Source organism: Anastrepha obliqua, chromosome 1 (assembly GCF_027943255.1).
Source record: "Anastrepha obliqua isolate idAnaObli1 chromosome 1, idAnaObli1_1.0, whole genome shotgun sequence".
NCBI lineage: Eukaryota > Metazoa > Arthropoda > Insecta > Diptera > Tephritidae > Anastrepha > Anastrepha obliqua.
In genome coordinates, this window is record NC_072892.1 from 99,795,730 (window position 1) to 99,821,250 (window position 25,521).

The window sequence follows — 25,521 nt, forward strand, 5'->3', positions numbered from 1 at the left end:
AAATTTAATACGAACTTGAAACTATAGATTTTTCATTTCCTCAGCAGTTTAATCCTTTAAAGACTTTAAAGCTTCATGGGACTAAATTTTCTCAAAATAAAAAAAAGAAAATGGTTTTAATATTTAAACCAAACGATATCCTGTTTCGTTTCTTGTATCCAGATCCAGATATTAGAATTTTTCGCCAGAACAAATATACATTTTTTATAGCATCCACTGCATATAATTCATTTCATATTGCTGTTTGTTCACGAAATCTTATCCCACGTTTACTTTGAAGTCATTATGATGTCGCCTAAGTTTTCTTGTCTTATCGGATCTTCTGATAGTGTGGCTAAATCGCGTCTGCTCGCCATCCATCGTGGGCATACAAAAAGCATATGCTTTGCATCGTCTTCTTCATGACATGAGATAGAGGTGAGATGACATGGAGACGAAAGCGGTGTAGGCACTGCAGGTGGCAACCATAACCTGTGCGGGATTGCGTTAGCTGGACGTTAACCTCACCACAGCTCCGGGCTTACCATTTTTCGATCTTTGCGATTAGCGTTTAAGTCCACCTTCCATTTGTCGGGTTCTCCCGCTGCTCTAGGCATTTTCGCATTTTTCTATCATTTCAGCTATATTAGTGTTGCACTGCTCCTTTTGCAAGAACTCTCTCACCCATTTCTTCGCCAGTATATCGATGGCGAACACCATTGCAGCTTCGTCTGAAGTGGTTTTGAATTCGCTGAGACCCTTAGTGTGCAAATTCTGTACAAGTCCGCTTATGGTCTTCTATATGCGTTTATATCCAAAGATTTACGTTTGCTACTTCTCGGCTCACGTACGTTCGAAAGAATTGTAGAGTGTGCTCCGTACTTTAGTTCCCGTTTCGATTTAGATACATGTTTGCCTATGATGTTGTCCTTGTTTGCTGCCTCGACTAGCGACTAATGCACGTTATAACCTTTTTCGTTGCAGAAACGCATTCGAAGCTTTGCTATTAGGAAACAAATTTGCTCTTTCATTCGTGGGCATAGAACCCGGTATGAAGCGTATGATCTTCTTATTAGCTCCATAAGTATGTACATATGTAGTTGTAAACTATTATATAATCATGCAAACACACCTAACCAAAGGTACGCTGCGCAGTGTGTTGCTCTTCTCGTTTTTGGCATTCAAAGCTATTGAAGTGCAGTCCCCCAGTCCCCATGTCATGGCCAAACGCTCAAGAACTTGCGGCTGCATAGGTGCAGGAGTAAAATGCACATACTTTTTCTAAATATAGTACCCATACCTTCCTACCTATCAAAATATTTGCCTAAGCATTTGATTATATGTTTGTACAGGCACATCCAAATGCAAATATATTTATTTACAGTCACAGCCATATCAATATTTGTTTATTTGCCGGTACTTGTATTTGTGAAAAAATATTTCTTTCTATTTTTCACACTTTCGTTCTTTGTATATGAGTATAATACATTTTGTTTTCATATGCCTTTCCTCTTTCGGTACCAAAATTTTTAACTCGGTTACATTTATGGAGCAATTGCCATTGCAAGCAGCTTACAACGACACATTTATATTCACATTTTTTACTTACGCTTACATAAAATACTAACATACCTTCTGGCAGCGTGAGATACCCTGAAGAGAAAATATTAACTAGTAAAATCAATTTTTAGTACCGTAGTCTGTGAAACGCTGGACAACGCAGTAATATGCAGTAAGTGCATACAGGTGAGAGCTGTGAGGATTGATGTGTTGCAAAAGCGGCATTTGGGTTGAGAGCCGTTTTGCAGAATATACTCGAGTGTTAGCAGAGTGCGGCCCAGTCTGAGGCGCATGAAGTGTGCATATTTATGCTTGTCCGTATTTCCGAGCCGGTCGGCAGTCTGATTGAATTGCCTTGAGGCTATTGATGTTGATATGATGGCCATCAGTCGGTTAGTTGCATTTTCAGAGTGTTTGAATATAAAAAATTTAAAAGATTTGATGCTAAATGGCATGCGGCAATGAAGTCAAGTCTTTAAAGCGAATTTTGAGGCTGCTACGGATTTTCGTTCATTGTCTAAAATTCCTGAGTGTAATGAAATCTCAATTAGTTTAATTTTGCATTATACTTATATACTTATGAGTATTTTAAATCTGGTATATGAAAAACTTTTAGCTTCTCGATGCCACATATTCTTTATTAAATATACTCTTCTGCCAAAGTTAGGTCCTGCAATTGAACAACGGATCTATACCCGTAATGTGGTAATAATTTAAAAGTAAAAAAATAATTCTGCTAGTTTTTTTTTTCTTGAATATTCGCGCTAGTCTAAAGAAAAGTGGATATCGCTAAAAAATAAATACTGGCAATTTAAGATCACGAAAGTGGTGGTGTAAATTTTGAAAAATTTTCAAGAAACTTTAACTAATTGAAAATTTTTCAAGAAGCGTTTTTCTAATTGATTCTAGCATTGCGGGCATACATATTGGAAAAGATCTTCCGTTCATCAAAATCTAATATATTGCATAATCGGCATAATCTAATATCTAGTAATTGTCGTTTATATCTCTTTAGCGTGTTTGGCTGAGCGCCCCCTAGTATTGCACTTCATGTCGCCTCCAAACGGCGAATGGTTTTTTAATTACACTCGGAGATTGGCCATTGCCTGCTAAGTAGCAACCACTATTAGAAAAAAACTTTTGCTATCATTTGGTATTTCATACCCACGCAGGTTTTCCAACTCGGGTCCGACCGAATGGTAGTCACCACCAACCCATTTGGCTTTGACGACCGCCAACATGATCTGCCCACTTTTAAAAGGTATTGGCTTACGATATAAGGTGTGTGCTTGTTGAACAAAACTTTAGTTGGTTTAAAAATGATAAATAAATTAATATAAAAAATAAATAAAATTTTCGATCTTTCTCGAAAATTGTTCATTTGTAGTTGTTGTTTCGATAGATTACGCAGGTCCTTGCAAATTTTTAACCAACAACCTGATTACACTTTTTCGAAGAATATATGAGTATCAAAGACAAATAAGGACTTGCTTACATATACAAATTTATTTACAACTAGAAATAGCAAAGCGCTCAGTTTAAGTGTCATTGTCTCGGGTCGGAATGATTCCAACTCTGGACCAAAGACCTAGACTTAGATTGTAAAACTTCAAAATCGTTTTGTATTCTTTGGTAAAATTTCTTTACTATGGTCATTTTAAATTTACAATTTTTATCTAAATGAAAAAAAGAGCTTAAATACATATCGGAGAGAAATATGTTGGTTAGGTACAAATAGTAAAATATCACGAGGAATAATTTTGAGAAATATTTCAACCCACTAGCTCGCTCACGAAAGGATTGTTTTTGCCCCGGTTTTGGAATGTCCGAGTAAAATAGCGTTTTCAAGGTCGCTAGAGGATTAAAATGAGCTAGAAAATTATTTACCACAAAATTTTTTTAGGGGTCTCCTCAGAACACAGAAAAAAAAGAAAAACAGGTATCCCTTTGAAATATGTACAAAAAACACGCATGTTTATTTAATACTGGTGTATTTTTCATATATTGTATGTATGCATGTAAGCCCAGTTGTGGATGGAACATAAGAATTTATTGAAAAAGTAAAATTGAAGCGTGAAAGTCAGATATTATTTGTCCCGCCTCTGTCAATTTAGTATATTTTTAGCCTAAGATTATTCAAATGGAATATAAAGTAAAAATTTATAAATTGATTTCCAACTTTCATAGAAACTCGCTGCTAGGCATAAACTGCATATATACTTAAACACGTATTTTATTCAACCGAAAATTTTGTATTACATACTTTATTTATTTTATTGAAGTATTCCCCGTAATTTTATCTCTTACTGTATCTCTGTACATTTCAATGCATTTTGTGAAAAATTCCTGTCGAAATTCCCACAGAATGATAGAGTTTTTCGCTAAAAATAGAGTTTTCCACTTACATTTCTTCACTTTTGTTGCGTTGAGTTCTCCCGAATTTGCATCCAAAAGCAGTCTCGCGTCACTCCTTCATCCGCCGGCATCCTTCAAACCGCTTTTCATTTGCTGCGATATTCGCACATCGCTTCCAGCTCTCAATTTCGAAAGGAAGACATTCTAAATGGCTGTGCAGAAAATGCATTTTCAATCACATGCGAGCACGTGGAATACGGAGAAGCAGAATCACTCGAGATAGCTGTATTTTGCAAACCAGTGAGTATTGCGACTATTTTCAAGGCACGACCAATTTTCTAATTGTAGATAAGTAGTTGAAAAATTGGTTTCATCATCTGATGGTTTCCTACTCAATCGCTGAAGGGTCGATTGGAATTGATGTTTTTTCTTAAGCTTCTGACGTAAAATAGCTTTTGCACCAAAGGCGTTTCCATCGAACAACAGGCGCCACTCGTTGACGTTGTGGTTTTCTACGAATGCAGTTAATAACGTTCGAGCTTGTTGCGTGTGTGTGTGTGTGGGAAAGTTGGAAATTCACTTTCATTTCAGCCTATTTGACTTTAAATGTACACAAATCTGAATTTCACGAAAAATTCTAAAAATAATAGGTCTATCGATAAGTTCGTGCGGTTTTACAACAGATGGCGTAACTTGATTATTATTCCATCGATCCACATTTCCAAACATTCATTGGAGAGCTACTGTCGTAAGGCACAAACGTCAGTATAAGTTTTTTATTTGAAGGGTAAACAACAATATTTTTACCACACTTGAAAATGTCGAGTTTCGTGCCAAATAATGTGTTTTTGCGGGGAATTCTTCTTCATTATTTTAATATGAAGAAAAAAGCAGCCGAAAGTCATCGTATCTTGGTGGAAGTTTATGGTGAGCATGCTCTAGCTGAGCGAACGTGCCAGAAGTGGTTTGCACGCTTTAAAAGTGGTGATTTTGGCTTGGAAGACGAAGAACGCGAGGGTGCGCCGCCAAAGTTCATGGATACCGAATTGGAGGAATTGCTCGATCAAGATCCGGCTCAAACGCAAGAAGAGGTTGCAAAAACTTTGGGAGTTGATCAATCAACCATTTCCAAACGTTTAAAAGCCATGGGAATGATCCGAAAGGTAGGCCATTGGGTGCCGTATGAATTGAAGCCAAGAGACGTTGAACGCCGTTTTATGGCATGCGAACAACTGCTTCAACGGCACAAAAGAAAGGGTTTTTTGCATCAAATTGTGACTGGCGATGAAAAGTTGGTCCATTACGACAATCCAAAACGTCGGGCAACGTATGGATACCCTGGCCATGCTTCAACATCGACGTCGGCGCAGAATATTCATGGCCTGAAGGTTATGCTGTGTATCTGGTGGGACCAGCTGGGTGTTGTGTATTATGAGCTACTGAAACCGAATGAAACGATTACGGGGGATGTCTACCGACGACAATTGATGCGTTTGAGCCGAGCACTGCGAGAAAAACGGCCGCAATACGCCGATAGACACGACAAAGTTATTTTGCAACATGACAATGCTCGGCCACATGTTGCACAAGTGGTCAAAACATACTTAGAAATGCTCAAATGGGATGTCCTACCCCACCCGCCGTATAGTCCAGACCTTGCGCCATCCGATTACTATCTCTTCCGATCGATGCAACATGGCCTGGCTGACCAGCACTTCCGTAATTACGATGAAGTCAAAAAATGGATCGATTCGTGGATTGCGGCAAAACTGACCGAATTTTTCACAAAGGGAATCCGTGAATTGCCAGAAAGATGGGGAAAAGTCGTAGTAAGCGATGGACAATACTTTGAATATTAAATTTGTAACCATTTTACGTCAATAAAGTTTCAAATTTCGAAAAAAAAACCGCACGAACTTAAACATAGTCCTATTACATGAAGTTTTATTTTTTAGTCTAAAAATAGCTGCTAAAAATGTGCCATTTTCGGAAACTGGCAAAAATTAATATTTTCTTTTGACTTGCAACGATTTTGAATAAACTACATAAATTTTTAATTCATACTTACAGCCGATGTTATGCACTTGAAAAATTGAACAAATTTACCATTTAAATTAAAAATATTTCATTTTCATTTTTTTTTAATCTAATTTTTTTTTAAATTTTTTATTTTTTTTTAGTATTATTCCATTTAAAACAAATATTGTAACTATATATATATATATATAATTGGCGCGTACACCCTTTTTGGGTGTTTGGCCGAGCTCCTACAGTTTCAAGCCGATTCCGAACGGCAGATATTTTTATGAGGAGCTTTTTCATGACAGAAATACACTAGGAGGTTTGTCATTGCTTGCCGAGGGGCGACCGCTATTAGAAAAATATTTTGATTAATTTTGGTGTATCACTGAGATTCGAACCTACGTTCTCTCTGTGAATTCCGAATGGTTGTCACGCACCAACCCATTCGGCTACGGCAGCCACCTAAATATTGTAGTTATACTGTCGTATTATTTCTGGCCGCTATTTATAAATTGGCATTCGATTATCTACATACTTCGTAAAAACTGTGCCAAAATTTTAAGTAGATCAGAGAAAAACTTGCGAAGATGTAGGTTGGACAGTAGCTGAAAGAGTTCAGTAAGCGAAACTTGCAACTGGTGCGACTTTAAGCATATTTGACTGATCTTTTTCCAAAAATCGATTTTAGTTTTTTTTCCCATTGGCTCAAAGTATAATTCATTTATGTTAGCAATTAGAGACCACGCAAAGGAAAAGATGAAGACAGTGAAAATGTAAATCTATTTTTTTTACTGAAGATGACTACCAGAAGGATTTTTAATTCATTGGAGTTCGGTACAGGCCATTGATTAAGTATTTAATGCCATGAGATATAAAAAATGTCTAAAATGGAAACTGTAGTCTAATACATAGTCTCACCGAAAATGTTTTGACAATTACTGCAACCAGCCAATGGATTCAGCCGCAGACTCACAGTGCATATGCTCAGTGGCACAACTTGTCATCTAATCGAAGAATTGTGAAATAAGTTTGACTAGATCAATGCACGGCGTCTTTGATTGTATTTTAACATCGGCCCTCACTAATTGGGAAATCCTATAGTTGTTTTACTCAGGTTTATGAAAAAAGTTTCCGAAGAAATATTGTTTTGAACGATCGCACCTCCTTTCTGTGTTTACAATAATAGCAGCGCGACGTATTGCAAAATTTTTAAAATTTTTTTAGTTTTCATTCAATTATTTTATTTTATCATTAAAATCTAGTTTATTCTAGAAAGAAAAGCATAACGTGAATAATTTCAAGTTAAGTTAAAAGTTTAAAGTAAAAAAAAAACAAATTTTCATCAAAATTTCAGGTTAATAAATCAGAATTTTTAGAAAATTTGCGAGTATACACTTTTATAGCACATTGAATTTTAAATAATAAAGTGCAAGTTTCAAGTGATTTTAAAGTCACGTAACCCTCCTAAAAAACAAAAAAACTTATAAGAAGTAAACTAAAAATATTAACAAAAAATTAATTTTGAGATTTATTTCATGTGGAAAATTTGGTATACAGTGTTTTTAAATGAAAAATATTCGAATTTCTTCGAAATCTTTATAATTTTTAGAATAAAATATACCTTGTATAACACTATTTTGACCAAACAAAAATTGGTTTTTTGGTTAACTTCTTTTAAGATTGATTTAAGATTATTTTAATTCCCTGCTCAAAAAATTGTTTGTCCTTGGAGACAAAATGAGCTTCGATATCCCTTTTTATAGCTTCTTTTGAAGAGTACTTCTCGTTATTCATATGGGATTGAAGTCCCCGAAAAGGGTGATAATCACAAGGTGCAATATCTGGAGAGTATGGTGGATGCGGCATTAGCTCCCATCCGAGCTCGTTCTGCTTGCCTAATGTTTGCCTTGCGATATGAGGTCTTGCGTTCTCGTGGTGAAACAAAACTTTGCGCCTATTCACTAAAGACGGTCGATTTTTGTTAAGTGTCTCATTCAGGTTTGATAGCTGATGGGAAAAATAATCAGCAGTTATTGCCTGGTTTGGCTCCAGAAGTTAATAATAAACAATACCGACCATATCCCACCAAATAGACAAGAGAATATTCTTGGGTTGAAGGCCATCTCTAGGGGTCGGTTCTGGTGTTTCATCTTTATCTAACCATTGGCGTTTTCCAACAGGATTATTGTAAAGGGTCCATTTTTCATCACCAGTAACGATACGGTTCAAAAAACTTTCATTTTCAAGCCGTTGCAGCAGCTGAGAACACACATTCACTCTCTTCTGAAGGTTGGTGACGGAAAGTCTATGCGGAACCCAATTTTCCAGCTTTTGAAACCTTTCCCAACTGAACCAGGTGCCTGTGAATTGTTCCATGCGATGAATTTAACCTCTGAGCTATCATATCGACTGTCAAATTTGGCTCAGCTTCCACGAGTTTGAGCAAGGCGTCGGAGTTATAGACTTCAGGACGAGTAGCGTGCGGGGCATCCTCCACTTCGCGGTTACCACTTCGGAATTTTGAAAACCACTTTTTCTCAGTCCTTACACTCTCGGTATCCTCTCCGTGAACAGTGTTTATTTATGCAGCAGCAGTTGTTGCATTTTTACCACTTTTATAAAAAAAAAAATACAAAATATACCTCTCATACGCGTTCGAAGATTTCATTTTATTTTTTAACAATATGTGCTTCTCTCCGCGATTAAAATCACTTGTTGAATGCACAGTATATCAAAGAAAATATAAATAGTTCCGTTATATTCCGCGAATAATTTTTTGTATGCAAAAATCGTACAAAAGTGAAATTATGGGTAAAATACGCACGAACTTATGGACTGAACTGATATATTCGGTTTCTTTGAACATTTTTACAGATTTTTTTTTTTAATTCTTAGAATAAAATTTTTTAAGAAACGTTTTTCAATTGTAATTTGTCAAAAATACTCCTTCTCTTATTTTTGTTAAATTGGGCATTAGAAGTAAACTGAAAATATTTAAAAAATAATTTTATAATTTTTAGATTTATTTAATATGAAAATTTTTATAAATTGTTTTGAAGTGAAACATGTACGGGTTTTTTGGACATATTTATAGTTTTCCTTTTAAAGTTTTCAGGGAACATTTTTGTGTTGTAAGTTTTGAAAAATACTCCTTCTTAGAATTTGGGTAAGCCGGAGATGTTTATAATTAGAAGTAAACTGAAAATATTTTGAAAATTTTTTTATAATTTTTAGATTTATTTAATTTTGTAAATTTGGTATAAAGTTTTTTAGTGCAATATATTCGGTTCTTTTGAACGTTTTTAGGTTTTTTTATTCTTAAAATAAAAATAATTTTGTTAACAATTTTTTTTTTTCACAAAAAAATTGCTAAACGTTTTGAAAGAACATTTGTTTTTGTAATTTCTGAAAAATACCCCTTACTAGATTTTGGTTAAACTGGGGATGAGTATAGTGGGAATTAATATTTTTATTGTTTTTGAGATTTATTTAATGTGGAAAATTTGGTTTAAAGTTTAAAAGTGAAATATAAACCAAGGCGCTTACGTCCCTTTTGGGTGTTTGGCTGAGCTTGTCCTCCTATTTGTAGCGTGCGTGCTGATGTTATTTCACAAATGCTAGGGTACCTGAGCCGACTCCGAATGGCAGATAATTTTTTTACTTCAAATACCTTCGGCTATGTTTAACACTTTTTCAAATTTTTTAATACGAAAATATGCCTTGTAAAAAATTGTTTTTTTTTAAACGTCTTTGGAAAAATATTTTTTTATCAGTTTTGAAAAGCAGCCCTTCTCAGATTTTTTTCTTATGTTTTTTGGTTAATAGCTGACTATATTCAGTAATTCCTGACAGTGTCATTGTGTGATTGGAGTTATCTTAAAATCGATCCAAGCGTGCAAAGACGAAAATACTTGGACCACTTGACATGGAATTGCTTGATCCTAGCGTAGCCCCCGACTACTACAGCAAATGATTTTCTGACGGATTTAATAATTTTCAATAATTTCCTAATGGGAAAGTGGTTTGAAATAAATGGACTCCATTGTATATACATTTTTATTAGTGTGCGTTGCCTTCAGTTCGTACAAAATTGCTGCTGTTGGATGCAGAACATGTACAAATACATATGCATACATACATGTAATGCTAACAAAGCCAGTAACCGTCTCAGCGTGTATAGCGAACATAATGGCGTAGAGAAAAGAATGAATGCTACATTCGTACTCTTGTTTTGTACTTTATTTCAAAGCCGCTAGAAAAGCAATGCAGTTGTTTGTATGAAGAGAAATGCACTTATGAAGAATGTGTAATAACTTCGTAGACGAGTACCTACCATATAATACAAGCAGCTGAAGAGCACCGGAAGTAGTGGCATAATGGCGTATGACGGAAGCGATGAGTTTCTGTGTGGAACGATTTGGTGATAGTATTTGCATAAAATGCTGGAAATTAAGCATAAAATATTTAAATTCGAAATATACTTTTCGGTGCTTGAATCTTTGCTTCCCTTCATACCGGCAAATGTATTTCAATTGGCCCATATTTACATGCGCATTTGGTTAGTGACAGCTTACGAATGACAAAGACGCAGAAAGCATTTTATGTGACTTTTGTTTTTTTATTTCCAACTTTTTTGTTGTTGTTATTGTCATTGTTGCTTGCAGCTACTGAAGGGAAAAATAATTACGAATGACATTTGAAGTGTCAAATGAGAGCTGACAAACCAACCGTCAAGCCCTACTTCCGGCTTTCTGGCAGTGGCACCGCCCACTGCCCAACGTGCACACAAAGCGTCTGCCTTGTTCTACCAGAGGCTACAACCTGGTCGACCTTCGACGCTCTTTATACCCTTTAACCCTTTCACAAACATTTTTACCGTACATTCATACAGATTTTCTGAGCCTTCAGCCATCAGACCTTTTTGTACGTAGACGTATATATGAAAGCTTACTTGTGAAAGGACTCGTAGGTATACATAACTGTGTGCGAACGCGTGTGCAGTATGCGTGGGTGACGATAACTGACTGACTACTGGTCAGGCAGGTGCACTGCAAGGACATTCACACACATAAGAAGAAGGACATTTTTTGAATGCTACATATGTGTGTTGATACTGTAATTTTCAACTTATTTTTTTGTTTTTGTTTTGCTGCTTGACATTAAATAAATGCAGCCGCTAGCGCTTGTTGTCCACAAACCAACCGTAGCGAAATGTGACAAATAGGGGTAAAAACAACTTACAAAAAAAAAAGTGTATAAAAAAATGTGCATGTAAAAAATGAAGAAATGAAAAATAAAAAATATAATGGGATGCGTTGCAAAGGCGAGCAGGGTCGAGGTAAGGTGCTATGAAATGAGACAGGTCGTGGCAAAGTGTTGGCAACCTGGGGAGTCTGTGTCATTGATGAAAATTGCAGTGGCAAGGAAATTACGGTGCAATTGACATGACCGCGAAGAGATTAAAATGCGAATATACATACAGACGGTGAGGTACTTGCGCACACATACATATGTAGGCAAGAATATAAAAGTATGTACTTACTTTATAGTAAGTATTGCAAAGTAAGCACTCAGTGTAAACACGACAGAGAAGTGGATGCAATGACGATAGTGAATGTAAAAAATGTAGGGGAGGAAGGGCAGTAGAAATGTAAGAGAAATGTACGCTTAACAAAAACGCAACAAAAAAAAGCCGACCAAAAGGAAGACTGAGAATGAATAACTCATTTGCTTGTGGTTGTTGATGTGTCTCTAACGGCCATTCCAAAGTTTTTGCTGCTTGATTGCAAACTAGTGCTGTCGCTTTAATTCCTTAGCTTTTTCACAGCTTCATAAATCTGCCCTTTGCGGCTGCACTGGGAATAACTGCATTGACCGATAGCAAGGAAAAAATTTAAATATCTGCTGTACAAGAAAAAATATGAAAAGCCCGTAAACCGCAGTTGAGGGCAGTGGAGAAATAATGGCAGAAAGTGCAATAATGGAAAGCATGAATTGAGCTAACACTCAACGATCAGCAGAGGATTAAGTGGGATGGAATGCAGTTAGTTTTCAAGATAGAAGGAAAAACTTAAAAGCAATAGAATTTACTTGCTTAAAATTCAGTGAAATTCAGTCAATAATCTTCTTATTTTCAGCACGTTGTACCTTGTTGCCGTGAACTTACCCCAATATAAGAAGTGTTATTTTTAGTTTAGCAATTCACTTTTTGCTTACAAAATATGAATTTGCTTTTCTAATGCAGCGGGTTTTGTAGAGCAAGTATTGGATGTTTGCCAGTTGATAAGTTGAGACATTGAAAATGTTGACTTTGATATCTACTTAAATGTCATTATAAAGTATGAAAGAACAATGGAAAAAAGCTATGAAAGACTATGAAAAAAAATTCATATTTACAGGGTGATTCATCTAGAAATGATATAAAGCAGTTGTTTCTAATAGCGGTCGCCCCAACGAAGGCGGAAGTGTACTATTTCTGCCATGAAAAAGTTCCTCATAAAAAATATAACTTAGAACTGCAGGCCTCTCCATTTGTGGAATAATATCAAGACGTATGCCTTAAATGTGAGAAAGAACCCGGCTAAACATACAAAAAGGCTGCAAGCGCCAATTATGTATATACAGGGTCCGGCACTCGCAGTGTAACCAATTAAAAAGACCCTAAAGTTAGTTTAGAAAATTACTTTTATTCAATTTAAAGTAAAAAAAATTGTGAAAATAATACAAAATTAAAAATCAATTTACTTTTGCTCGATATGACTACCTTTTGCCTTGAATGTGACTTGCAGGTTTTTTGGCCCACTCGCGGACAATGGCTTTTTTCAGCGCCCCGAGACTGGTGAAACGTTTAGCTCAGACCTTGTTCTCCAAAATGGTCCAAAGAGAATAATCCATCTGATTCACGTCTGGTGAATTTGAGAGACAGTTTGTGTGGACGTTATGAAGTTCGGAACGTTGTTTTTTAGACATTCGTGTTTCACTCGAGGTTTGTGAGATGATGCCGAGTTCTGTTGAAGCGTCCACGGTTTGCCACCAAAATGCTTGTCTGCCCACGGCTTCAAAGCAACCTCCAGAATACTTTCCCGGTAATATTTCGCAACTACTTTGATTCCAGGCTCGATCAAACGATTGGAGAGCGCCCATCTGTGGTTATAGCGGCCCAATCGATGACTCAAATTCTCGTATGAACGGTCGGTCAAATAAACCCTATCGTTTTGGGAGTTTACGAATTGCTCAATTTGAAAAAATGTCTCGACAGAAAACACAACGTTCGGAAATTGATCGCTTTCGGCCAAGCGAAGCAAGTCCTTCCCTCTCTCAAGTCTGGCTTGTTGCTGCTTGGGTGTGAGATCATGCGCCTTTTGGATCTTGTAAGGCTTGACTTTGAGATCATTTTTCAGTATGCGGCGGATGCTACGGTCAGATATTTCTAGTTCTTTCGCCATTTGATTAGCAGTTTGTCGGGGATTTCGCTGAATAGAGAGAAGGAAAATGTTTTTGCGAAAGATTTTAGACAAATTGAAAGAAGATCATTCAGATATTAAGGCGCTCAGATACACTTCTATGACAAAAGATTGCGATCCAATCTATATCCGAGATTTCAGAGTTTAAAAGATTGAAGTCAGCGCTATGGAAATCGAAAGACTTGCTATTATTTTCAAAGGCAGGTATCAAATCAAGATGTTGACCATTGCGTTGTTACGCCACTTGCTGCAGACGTTATGTCGGGATGCTATTAGCTTCGCGAATGATATTTTTGTTTAGTACTGAGATGGTCGTTGCGTTTGTTTGATTTGTGGTATCCCACCGATTACGGCCTCCGAGACAACTCTGACAAAACGGCAGCTCCGTTGCTATTTACTAGAAAATATAAACCTTCACTCTTTCGACTTCCCAAATTAAGCAATCCCGTGCTCCCGCTTTCATCGGAAGTTAGGTATCTTGGAGTGATACTTGACTCCAAACTCCATTGGAAGCTACACATTGAAAATCGAGTAAAGAAGGCTAGTAAAGCCTTCTACTCCTGCAAATCTATGTTCGGTAAAAAATGGGGACTTAAACCACAGGTCGTGCTCTGGATGTGAGTAAAGCCATGTCAAGTGATCCTCGAAGATTTCACTAAGTCACGGATTTTAGGGCAATATGTCTCGTTGTGTAGTCAAAGTCATGTTAACGCTATTCTATAAATATTTCGCGCAAATTCCAATTTTAGCAATTGTTATTAACAATTAAAGTTTTAAGCAAGATTAAATTGAAAAATTAATTACTCCAAAACTACAATAGATAATGACGTGAAATTTTGCATACCATTCAAGTATTGTCTGTACTATTTTTCAATTGTTAATAACTTTTTTATTGTGACAAATAGATAAATAAATAATAACTTTTTGTAATCAGTTGCATTTTTTCATGTTTTCTTCACGCTGTTAAACAATCGGACTTACGCATAATTGTGCGAAAAACGCTTACCTTCAATAATCTGAAAATAGAATTTTGTACTTTTACTCGGCGGCTTGAGGGACCGTGCAAACTGAGGCAGCGTGCACGTTTGAACATGCCCGCACAGGGTTTATTGCCTATTGACTGAAGTCGTCACTGCTTTGTGTCAGTTCGATTTAAGTGGTGACTGGTGACAAAGCATATTTGCATATTTCAATATTATTATAAATATGGTTCGACCGAGCAAATGCTGTAATCCGTTTATGAAAGAAGACCATAATTGTTTCCGACGCAATTTATTTTTGGTGACATCTAAGTGGAATGATAAATTTGAAAAATATATTGGTCAATATGTTTGTAAAATGTGTCGCAAAGAATTATATCAGGGTGCGAAAACCACTGTGATCGCACTAGGTGAACATTGTCAGAATACGAGATGAGCTGTAATATTTATTCAATATTCTTCCAGTAATTACTTAATTATTATCACTTAAAACGATATTGAAAACGCTGTCAACATGATAACGAAGACGTGTCAAAGCGCAGCACGACAATCTTGCCCCCTGACGAAAACAGGAGGTAAGCATAAACCTTTTTGGTGGACTCCAGAAATCTCAGAACTTCGCAATCGAACTCGGAAACTCTTTAACCAATCTAAAATAACAGACGAATGGGCAGAATATCGACAAAGTCTCAAAGACTTTAAGAAAGCCGTCAGAAGTGCAAAACGCACATCCTGGCGATCATACACTCAAGAATTAGAGAACACTTCAGAAGTAAGCAGGCTACGCAAGATTCTTGCATCAAACCCAGTCTCTCCCAGTTTTATCATGACTCAAGATGGAACTTGGACTACTTCAACTGACCACACTCTTAGAATACTTCTAGAATCTCACTTTCCAGGCTGTGTTGCCAACTTACCTGCACTTCCCAGTACTCTTCAGAGTAATTATGGGAATAGATCAGATCTAATCAGCTCGAATAGCATCTCTACAGCAATACTAAGCTTTAAAAAATTTAAATCACCAGGTCCTGACAACATCATTCCAGCAGAACTTCAAGAAGGACTAGAAATTCTACTGCCTTGGTTAACAAGGATCTTTAATAAGTGTTTAAATCTCTCCTACCTTCCGACAATTTGGAAGAAATCGAAGGTAGTATTCATTCCGAAAACGGGGAAGCCTTCACACTGCAAACCAAACGACTTCAGGCCCATTAGCCTAACCTCTTTTTGCTTAAAGGCTTTTGAAAAAGTCTTAGATGAGCAAATCAAATCTCAACTTGATACTAAGTTGATCTCTGAGGCACAACATGCCTACACTAAAGGGAAATCGACTAAAACGGCACTTCATTCACTGGTGCAAACAGTGGAAACTTCCCTTCACAATAAAGAGTACTCTCTTGTCGCATTTATGGACATAGAAGGTGCTTTTAATAATATTGAACCCAACGCTATTTTGTCTGAAATTGCCAAATTGGGTATCAATTACTCCATCCGAAAGATGATCGAACAAATGCTCCAAAATAGAATAATCACTTCAGAGCTTGGGTTAAGCCGCATGAGAATGTACGCCGTCAAAGGCACTCCTCAAGGCGGAGTACTTTCACCCCTTCTCTGGAATCTCGCTGTAAACAGTTTGCTTCGAAATCTCGAAAAAGCAGGCTGCAAGGTTGTAGCCTATGCAGATGATATTGCTCTCTGCGTGTCAGGCAAACACCTGAATACCCTCACTGAGCTCATGCAACGCTCAATCAATATTCTGTCAAAATGGTGCACCGAATGCGGACTAAATGCGAATCCAGCAAAGACAGATCTTGTTCTCTTCAATAGGAAACAACAATCTCCTCCACTGCGAACAATAACTTTAAAAGGGGAATCATTACTCCTATCTGATTCAGCTAAATATCTAGGGGTTATTCTAGATAGGAAGTTGAGTTGGAAATTGAACATCGAAAACAGATGTAAAAAAGCTTTCATAGCTCTCTATACTTGTAAGAAAGCTATAGGCAAAACCTGGGGTTTTTCACCTCGGATCATTTATTGGATATACTATATATATATAGTATACCTCGATCATCAAACCGATACTCTTCTACGGTGTGGTTGTATGGTGGACAGCACTCGAAAAACGGTGTAGAGTAGCCACAATTGATCGAGTTCAAAGAACAGCCTGCCTCCTGATAACAGGATGCTTAAGTACAACACCTACTAAGGCTCTAAACACGTTGCTTCACTTGTTCCCTATCGATCTGGCTGGCAAAGCGATTGCAGCGAAAGCAGCGACACGCATGAATGCTATATCGAAATGGAATAAGTATCTCGGCCATTCGGCCATACTGAACAGGAACACTGTTATCTCTTCCGACATAGACTATCATGTAAGTCTTCCATCACCACCCTTGCTATTCTCGTGTTCACTCCCAACTAGGGAAGAATGGAAGACAAATCTTACCGAAACCGATGGCCCTCTGATTATATATACAGATGGTTCAAAACAAGACGGCAAAGTGGGATTTGGAATCTTTTCCAAGTCCCCTCACATCAATCTATCATTTAGATTACCCGACTACTGTAGCGTATTCCAAGCGGAAGTATGCGCTATCTGGTATGCTGCGAAAACTCTCTTAGAAAATAGAATATCACTAGAGGATATCCGCTTTTTCACCGACAGTCAAGCGGCCGTTCGAGCACTCAGCTCCTCTTATACCCACTCAGATGTGGTTCGATCCTGTCTCTTATCTCTTAACGAGATAAGTGTTCAGAATTCTGTCCAAGTTATCTGGATACCGGGTCACAGTGGATTCGAAGGTAACTGCAAAGCTGATGAGCTCGCAAGAGCTGGAGCTGCGCAATCAAATGTTAGTAACTTACCCACAATCCACATTCCGCTCTCAACATGTAAATTACTCATTGATCGAGAATTTCACAGCATTGCTGATCGGAGGTGGCGAGTGGAAACTACTTGCGTTACGACCAGACAAATCTGGCCATCCTACAATCTGAAACAGACAAAAACCCTTATAAGTCTTTCGAAACACGAACTAAGGCATATAACATCTCTTATCACCGGCCATTGCCTTTTGGGCACTCACGCACGTCGGCTCGGGGTTCCTCAAAACGACCTGTGCAGATACTGCGAGGACGAAGATGAGGAAGTATCGAGCAGACATTTGCTGTGCAGTTGTCCCGGTCTAGCCAGAAGTCGACTCGCTCTTCTAGGCTCTCCAACAATTGACAATCTTTCAGTACTCTCGGACCTGAAAATCGAATCTCTCATCAAATTTTCGAAACGAATTAATATCTTTGATCAAAATCTACAATAAAAATCTCGGTTAGGTGGGGAAATCATTTAAAATAATGAGCTCTAGGGCAACACAACGGACCCAACTTGCGGTCTATGTGGTACTCCGATGCGGGGTCACCCTTAAACCAACCAACCAACCATCACTTACATTATGACATTGGAAATTAATATGTCACATACTGTAAATAAACTATTGTAGTCTGCTGTTGCAAACAAGATTTGAATTTCGATTGAAAATTATTTCTTTTTAGAGTGAATGGATGTTTGCTTGTATAATGTGTATTTCGTTAGATATTTACATACTTTTCAAATTTGTTTTCTTTTTTTGCTATTTTTAACCTCAAATAAAAACACTTCAATTTTTAATGTGAAAGTTAATAAAACATTTAAAATTGCTGACTCCGCTAGAGTAAATCGCCACGTTTCTTTTTCATTTCGAAATAAAGAACATTGATCATTCTTTTAAATTCGATAAAGTGAACAAAATTCTGCAAGACCTAGGCGAATCACCAATTAAAAAAAAAGGTATTCTGATTTATGCGATAAGGAACTCAAAGAAATTGTTGCAATTGTTGTTCATTAATTCCGGAAAAGAAACAGAAAATGCAGAATTAAAAAATCAGAAAAAAACAGAAAATCCATACTCAGCTTTTGTGAAAAATATTAAACACTCTTTGCTTGAAAAGAACAGTATCAACCATAAAACAATCGATTTTGATTTTTGCTCTCAACTTGAGCATGATGCTCATGAAACAAAATATCAAAACCACATCAAAGGAGCTGTAGCGATAAAATATACGCGGCAATATCACCAGTTTCAACCTACAATTGGAAAAAAAGCTCAAAGTCGAATTTTTTTAAAAGACGATTCTTTGTTTGAAAATACTATCAGCAAATAAAAGTAAAAAGTACAACTGTCATATTATGGTAAAAATGTACTATAGTTGGAATCTTTCGGACTTCTAATACAATATAATTATTTTAATGAAATTAGTAGTACGCTGCTTCAGTTTGCGCGGTCCCTCAAGCCGCCGTCGAGCGCATTAAGTTACAAAACAGTCAATATCTCGGAAATGGAGTAAAAGTAAAAAATTCTATTTTCAGATTATTGAAGGTAAGCGTTTTTCGCACAATTATGCGTAAGTCCGATTGTTTAACAGCGTGAAGAAAACATGAAAAAATGCAACTGATTACAAAAAGTTATTATTTATTTATCTATTTGTCACAATAAAAAAGTTATTAACAATTGAAAAATAGTACAGACAATACTTGAATGGTATGCAAAATTTCACGTCATTATCTATTGTAGTTTTGGAGTAATTAATTTTTCAATTTAATCTTGCTTAAATGTTTAATTGTTAATAACAATTGCTAAAATTGGAATTTGCGCGAAATATTTATAGAATAGCGTTAACATGACTTTGACTACACAACGAGACATATTGCCCTAAAATCCGTGACTTAGTGAAATTTTCGAGGATCACTTGACATGGCTTTACTCATGTACAACGCAGTGGTTTTTGAAATTTTAACGTATAGATGCCAGGTTTGGTGGGAAGCTCTTCGGAAGGGCTATAATTTCACTAAACTGAGGAGAGTGCAAAGGACTGCATACATTGATACCACCGGAGCGTATAAAACTTGCCCTAGTGCTACCCTGAATGTTATTTTGCACTTACTTCCTATCGACTTTTACGTTATTTCTATCGCAGCTCAAAGTGCAATCAAGTTAAAGAAGGTTGACCTCTAGAGGCATTCTCGCAAGGGACATGGTAGCAGTTTCGGGCAGTTAACACCATATTTCTCCGAGCTTCAAATATATCTAACTATCCGCAAACTAGAGTTGGAGGGTCGTGCTAAGGCAAACTTTCCAAATAGGCAGGATTGGATCGAGAGGAAAATCTGCCGAGAGCGAGGAAGATATTAACATTTTCTCTGATAGTCAAGCCGCGATTAAGACTCTGACGACGCCATGGTGCAGAACGAAACTAGTAAACTCCTGTAAAGAGGAGATTAAATCACTTGGGTGTCATCGGCATCCCCCTGACAGTTGTTAAAGGGAGACTGCACAAATTAGGGTTACTATTGAACCTCCATTGCAGTAGCTGTGGGACCCTTCAGGGAAGAAGACTGTTGAGCACTTTCCGGGTTTGGCAGTTAGACGACTAAGGTCACTTGGTGCTCCTTTCTTTGACAGCCTGAGGCTGTGCGGCTACGTAAATCCCATCAATCCATTATATCTACAGCTCTGGCCGGCTGTAGATATCTGCCTGTTGAAGGTTTCATAATGGTATCAAAACGACGCTTTACTGCTACTTGAGGAGTGCCAGACTGACACTTCAACCAATTCACCTACCTAGCTCACCGAAAAAAGTTGATAGGGGTAAGATCGGGCTCCTGGGTGGGCAGAATATGTCATCGCAACGACTTATCGGTTTGTTAGCGAAGAAACCACGCATGGCGATACCATGGGCTCTCTGGCCATGTGCGACGTGGCCCTGCTGAAACCATGTATATGAGTAGTGAAGGATTCATATTCTCACAACATTAAAAAAAATGGATGATTAATTTTGCATCACCTTTTATATATAAGCAAGAGCGCCTAGCGCAAATTTATTTGCTAAAAAATTATTTAAACTTTCAATAACTTTCATCGTCGACTGGGTATTATGTACCATGTTTAACAAGGCAGGTAATTTATTGCTATTTAATTTCTTTAAAGCAAAACATATTTATATACGAGTGTGTTATATGAAAGTTGTGCTCCAAATGAAAATATAGTAAGTGCATTCGTAGAGTGAAATGAAAATACGCTCAACCTCTTCTTCAAGACGCAATGAAATATAACATTATTCAAAGACCAAATGCATTCACTTTCAAATTCCTAATTGTTACAACTAACCGAAGTGAGACTAACCGAACTCAAGTAGCAGTAAACCCACACGACTGATTGCTACTAATAACGAAAACATTTTAATTTTTATTGTAACATTTCTCCTTAAATTGCATTTTTGTTGTGAGTAGTAGGTCTCTGCAATAAAAAGCCACGAAGGAGAAGCTGGTAACACAAGTACAAATGTATTTACTTAAACTGACATTTATTTAATACCACATGGAATTAAATACAACAAAGAAGAAGGAAGGGCAAACAGAAGAGTGTAAGCAGCTAAATCTCAGTAAAATGAAAATCTCATTCCTCTACATACTTTCACAAACAACAATTGCTTTGTACATACGCCCTTCTGTGCGAACTGCTTGAAATTTAGTGCAGTGCAATTCCAAAGCAAGTGCGCCTCTTAGGATGTGCATACATACATATACATAGTAAATATGTGAATACAAGGGAGTGTGTTGGATTTATTTGCAAGGCTACGTAACCTGGAAACCCAAACTAATACGTATGGAAGGAAAGTGAGCGTATTTGCTACCTTATTTACTGCTTTATTATTATTTTTTGGTGAACAGCATGTCGGAAATTATTTTGCAATAGATACATGGGTGTGCGCCTGTGGTAATGTAGGTATGTCTGCTTAACACATGTGGGCTAGCATGACGAATGATTGTAATGTATTTAAGCAATTAAGTGTTACTCATACCACCTGACGGCCGCTAAGAGTTCTGGCATTTGCTCACACAGAGTGCAGTAACCAGAGTGCTTACTCATATTGAATTTTTAAAAGCATTTCGTTGTTTCGGCAACAATATTGTATTTATTGGCTGTTTCTATCATTTTCAATATAATTCTTACATCACAGTACGCCCCAGAGCATCGTAATATTGCTCACATAAGGTTCCTTTGCAATAATTGTATAAAATCTGAGTTGTAATAGAAAAATAGAGATGTAAATCTAAATTAGCTTAGGGTGAAAAAGAAATTCATTACTTTCTCGATACATGGCTGTAGTGATCGATATCCCGTAAAGTATTGATCACACAATTTAAAGTTTATGCTTGTCCTCAAGGTGACATTTCACACTAAAAAAATTCGTTTGCTGTTTTGTGTTTATTCCATACAGTTGTGAAAATTCGGTACATTTTGCAGTTATTGTTAAGGATATTGTAGCAGATGACTACATACATGCTTCGTCAATGCGATGTTAGAGTGAAATAATCGAAGTTGACCGGAATGTTACTATTTGTAGCATAGCCATAGCTATGTGTTACGCAAAAATAATGCAAATCGCTTTCCCCAACTTGTGGGCAAAAAGTAAGGTGAGTTTATTTGTCAAACTTCGCGGGATTAAAATTTCGCTCTAGTTATTTTTTTCATGAGTTGGCAGCACTGTTAATAACATCTGGGCCAACTTTCATGTGAATGTCATTATCAGTAATATATTTACGCTTGTGTTTACCAAACGACCAAGAGTGCATTTTTCGATTTTTACAATGTCTGATTTGATTGAGCAGAGAAGTGCCATCAAATTTTGTTTGCGGAATGAAATTTCGGCTGCGGAAACGTTTAGCACGCAGAAGGCATTGGGTGACTCAACAATGTCGCAGAAAAATGTTTATAAGTGGTACAAAGACTTCAAAGAGGGTCGAGAACGTGTTGATGACTTGGAGCGCTCCGGACGACCATCGACGTCAACAGATGACCAACACGTCAATAAAGTGAAGGAATTAGTGCTCAAAAATCGTCGGTTGACTGTTAAAGACCTTACTGATATGATCGGAATATCAGAAGGATCTGTGAAAACTATTTTGAAAGACCATTTGGGCCTACGAAAAGTCAAATCTCGTTTGGTACCGAAAACTCTCAATTTCTTGGATAAAAGTCGTCGCGTTGATGTGTGTGAAACAATGCTTTCAGACTATCAGGAAAAGCTCAAATGCAACATTACGGGAGATGAGACTTGGATTTATGCTAACGACCCTGAAACAACCGACCAATCAAGCGAATATCGTGCTAAAGGCGAGGCCAGACCGAAAAGAGCACGTCAAAGTCATTCAAAAATAAAGGTCATGATGACAGTTTTTTTCGATTTTCGTGGTGTGGTGCACTATGAATTCCTTCCACTTGGCCAAACTGTTAATAAGGAATATTATTTGAGCGTTATGCTTCGTTTACGTGGAGGAATTCGCCTAAAAAGACCAGAATTATGGGCCAACAACTCTTGGTTTTTGCATCATGATAATGCACCGTCTCACACTGCACTCGTTCTTCGTGACCATTTCGCCAAAAATTCCACGCATATCATTCCGCAACCACCGAATTCGCCTGATTTGGCTCCGTGTGACTTCTGGCTATTCCCAAAACTCAAGAGACCACTCCGGGGAACGCGTTTCGAGTCGATTGAGGAGATAAAAGCTGAATCGAAGAAGGAAATGGACTATTTGGCATGTTTCCGGGATTGGAAAAATCGTTGGCATAAATGTATTTCATCGAGAGGGGATTATTTTGAAGGGGATGAAATTGATTTACAAGAATAAATAAAGATTTTTCATTTTACACCCAAATTCACCTTACTTTTTGCCCACAGTAGTAGAATGACAAAGGCCATTATTTAGCCATATGTTTTTGTCTGACTGTGCGATAATTGGAGTAAGTAAGTGGAGATGTCACCATAAAACTTAGCCCATTGGTTTCTTTGGTCAAAGTTGGATCAATTGTGAAAATAAACGAAGTCGTACTGTCACTTTTCATGCAATGTTGTTTTTCACATATAGAAAAGTGCGAAATTTCAGCAAATATTAATGAAAACTTTTCCCATTTTCTGTTTTAAAGTATGATTTGAAAGTGTGAAATCGGAGTGGCAGCGCAAACCTTTCATATAAATGCTGGTATCCCGTAAAGTCTTTTTGGAAACAGTGTCAAATTTAACAAAGTCCTGCTTTGTATATTCCGTAAAATCCGGGTAATTAATTCGCCAAGGCCAGTTCACTCAACCGAAATTGTTTATAGAACCCAATTCAGTAAGTTAAAGATTCTTTAAGTTAATTTATATCTTTAAAAAAAAAACTGTTTTTTAGATATGCAAGTAGAAATGATTACCAGCTCATCCTTAATCCTAAATAACTAAATTTAAAACAGTCTTACTCTGTCACTAATCATTCGTCTCACAGACCTCAAATTAAAAACCACAAAAAAACCTTAAATTTAAATTTTTTCAATTTGTTGAAAACATTTATGAAATTAAAAAAAAAAACAGTCAAAACTGGTATACCGCATAATATACTATACATTTTTAATCCCTGCGATCTATGTTATAATATTTGGTATGGGAAAAATTTCCGTTTTTTCTTAGCCAAAGTTATGAATCTTTTAAACAATTAATCTGACGAAAATTTCGAGTTCTTTTGACTTGATCCATTCATTGAGCCAGCTTGCGATGCTTTCGTAAGAAGTGAACCGCTCTCGAATAAGGGCTGACTGCATTGATCGGAACAGATGGCAATCAGAAGGTGTAATGACTGGAGCATACGGCGGGACGGACAAGATTTCCCAATTCAGCCCCTCTATATATTTCTGGACTGATTTAGCAACGTGTGGCCGGGCGTTGTCATGCAGCAAAATCAATTTGTCATGTCTACCGTCCCATTCCGGCCACTTTTCTTTGAGAGCTCAATTCAAACGCATTAGCTGCAGTCGGTTACGATCGCCAGTGATGGTTTCACATGGTGTAAGGAGTTCATAATAGATCCCTTTTGATCCCACCAGATACACAACAGAACCTTTGAAGCATGAATAGTTTTTTCGCTGTCGATGGAACTGGTCCACCTGGAAGGCTCCAACATCTTCGACGCTTAGGGTTATCATAACTGATCCATTTTTCATCGCCAGTTACGATACGATGCAGAAAACCCTTTCTTTTCTGCCGTTCAAAAAGCATCTCAAATGTTACCAAAGGTCTTTCGATATCCCTCTCCTTCAACTGATATGGCACCCAGTTACCTACTTTCTGGACCATTCCCATTGCGTGCAAACGTTTACCTACGGTTTATCCATCACCATCCACTCGAAACTATTATTTACAAGTTGTATTTGATGGAGCCTGATTACCGTAAATATTGACCAATATACGACACGTTTCAGCTGCACTTTTCTTGAAAAGGTAATAATGAAGCATGACTTTCCGCAAATGCTGTTTTTTTGGGACGAAAGTAGGTTGAGAAGGGTATAACTATGTACAATCTCCATACCAAGGAGGCGGCGAGTGGTAGTGCCCTTTCTTACTAATTTGTCTACCTTACAATTTCCTGGTATGTCGCAATGGGAAATATACTAAATGGATGCGGAAATATTCCTCCAACTCATTGAGAGACGCCTGACATTTGCGAGCAATGATGGGATTAGTGGCAACCCCACCAAGAGACTTAATCGCCACTTGGCTATCAGAATAAATTTAAATTTCTCTAAAGACAGTCACATTTTTGCTTAATCAGATAGCTTCCTCATGAATGACGAGAATTTCAGCCTGAAATACGCTATGGTGATTTGGAAGACGAGCCGAAACGCTTACTTTCGGCTTTTTACTGCAGACGCGCCAAAGCCAGTTATATCGTCAAGCTTGAGCCATCAGTAAAGGACCTTAAGCAATTCTTCCGATCAGGTATATTGCCAACCCACTATTAAAATATGTTTAATTGAAGCAATAACCAACAGAATTGGTTGGACCCAGACCGAGTGTTATGTTCGGATGCTCAACACTTAAACCGCGCCATTGATTAGATGCGGCGGTGTTATCTGCATTGTGTTCACCCACTAATTCTAGGGGAGGTAAGAAGAAAATATTATTCAAAGCATCAGAGGGTGTGGCCGCCGTAGCCGAATGTGTTGATGCGCGACTAACATTCGGAATTCACAGAGAGAACGTTGGTTCGAATCTCGGTGAAACTCCAAAATTAAGAAAACCATTTTTCT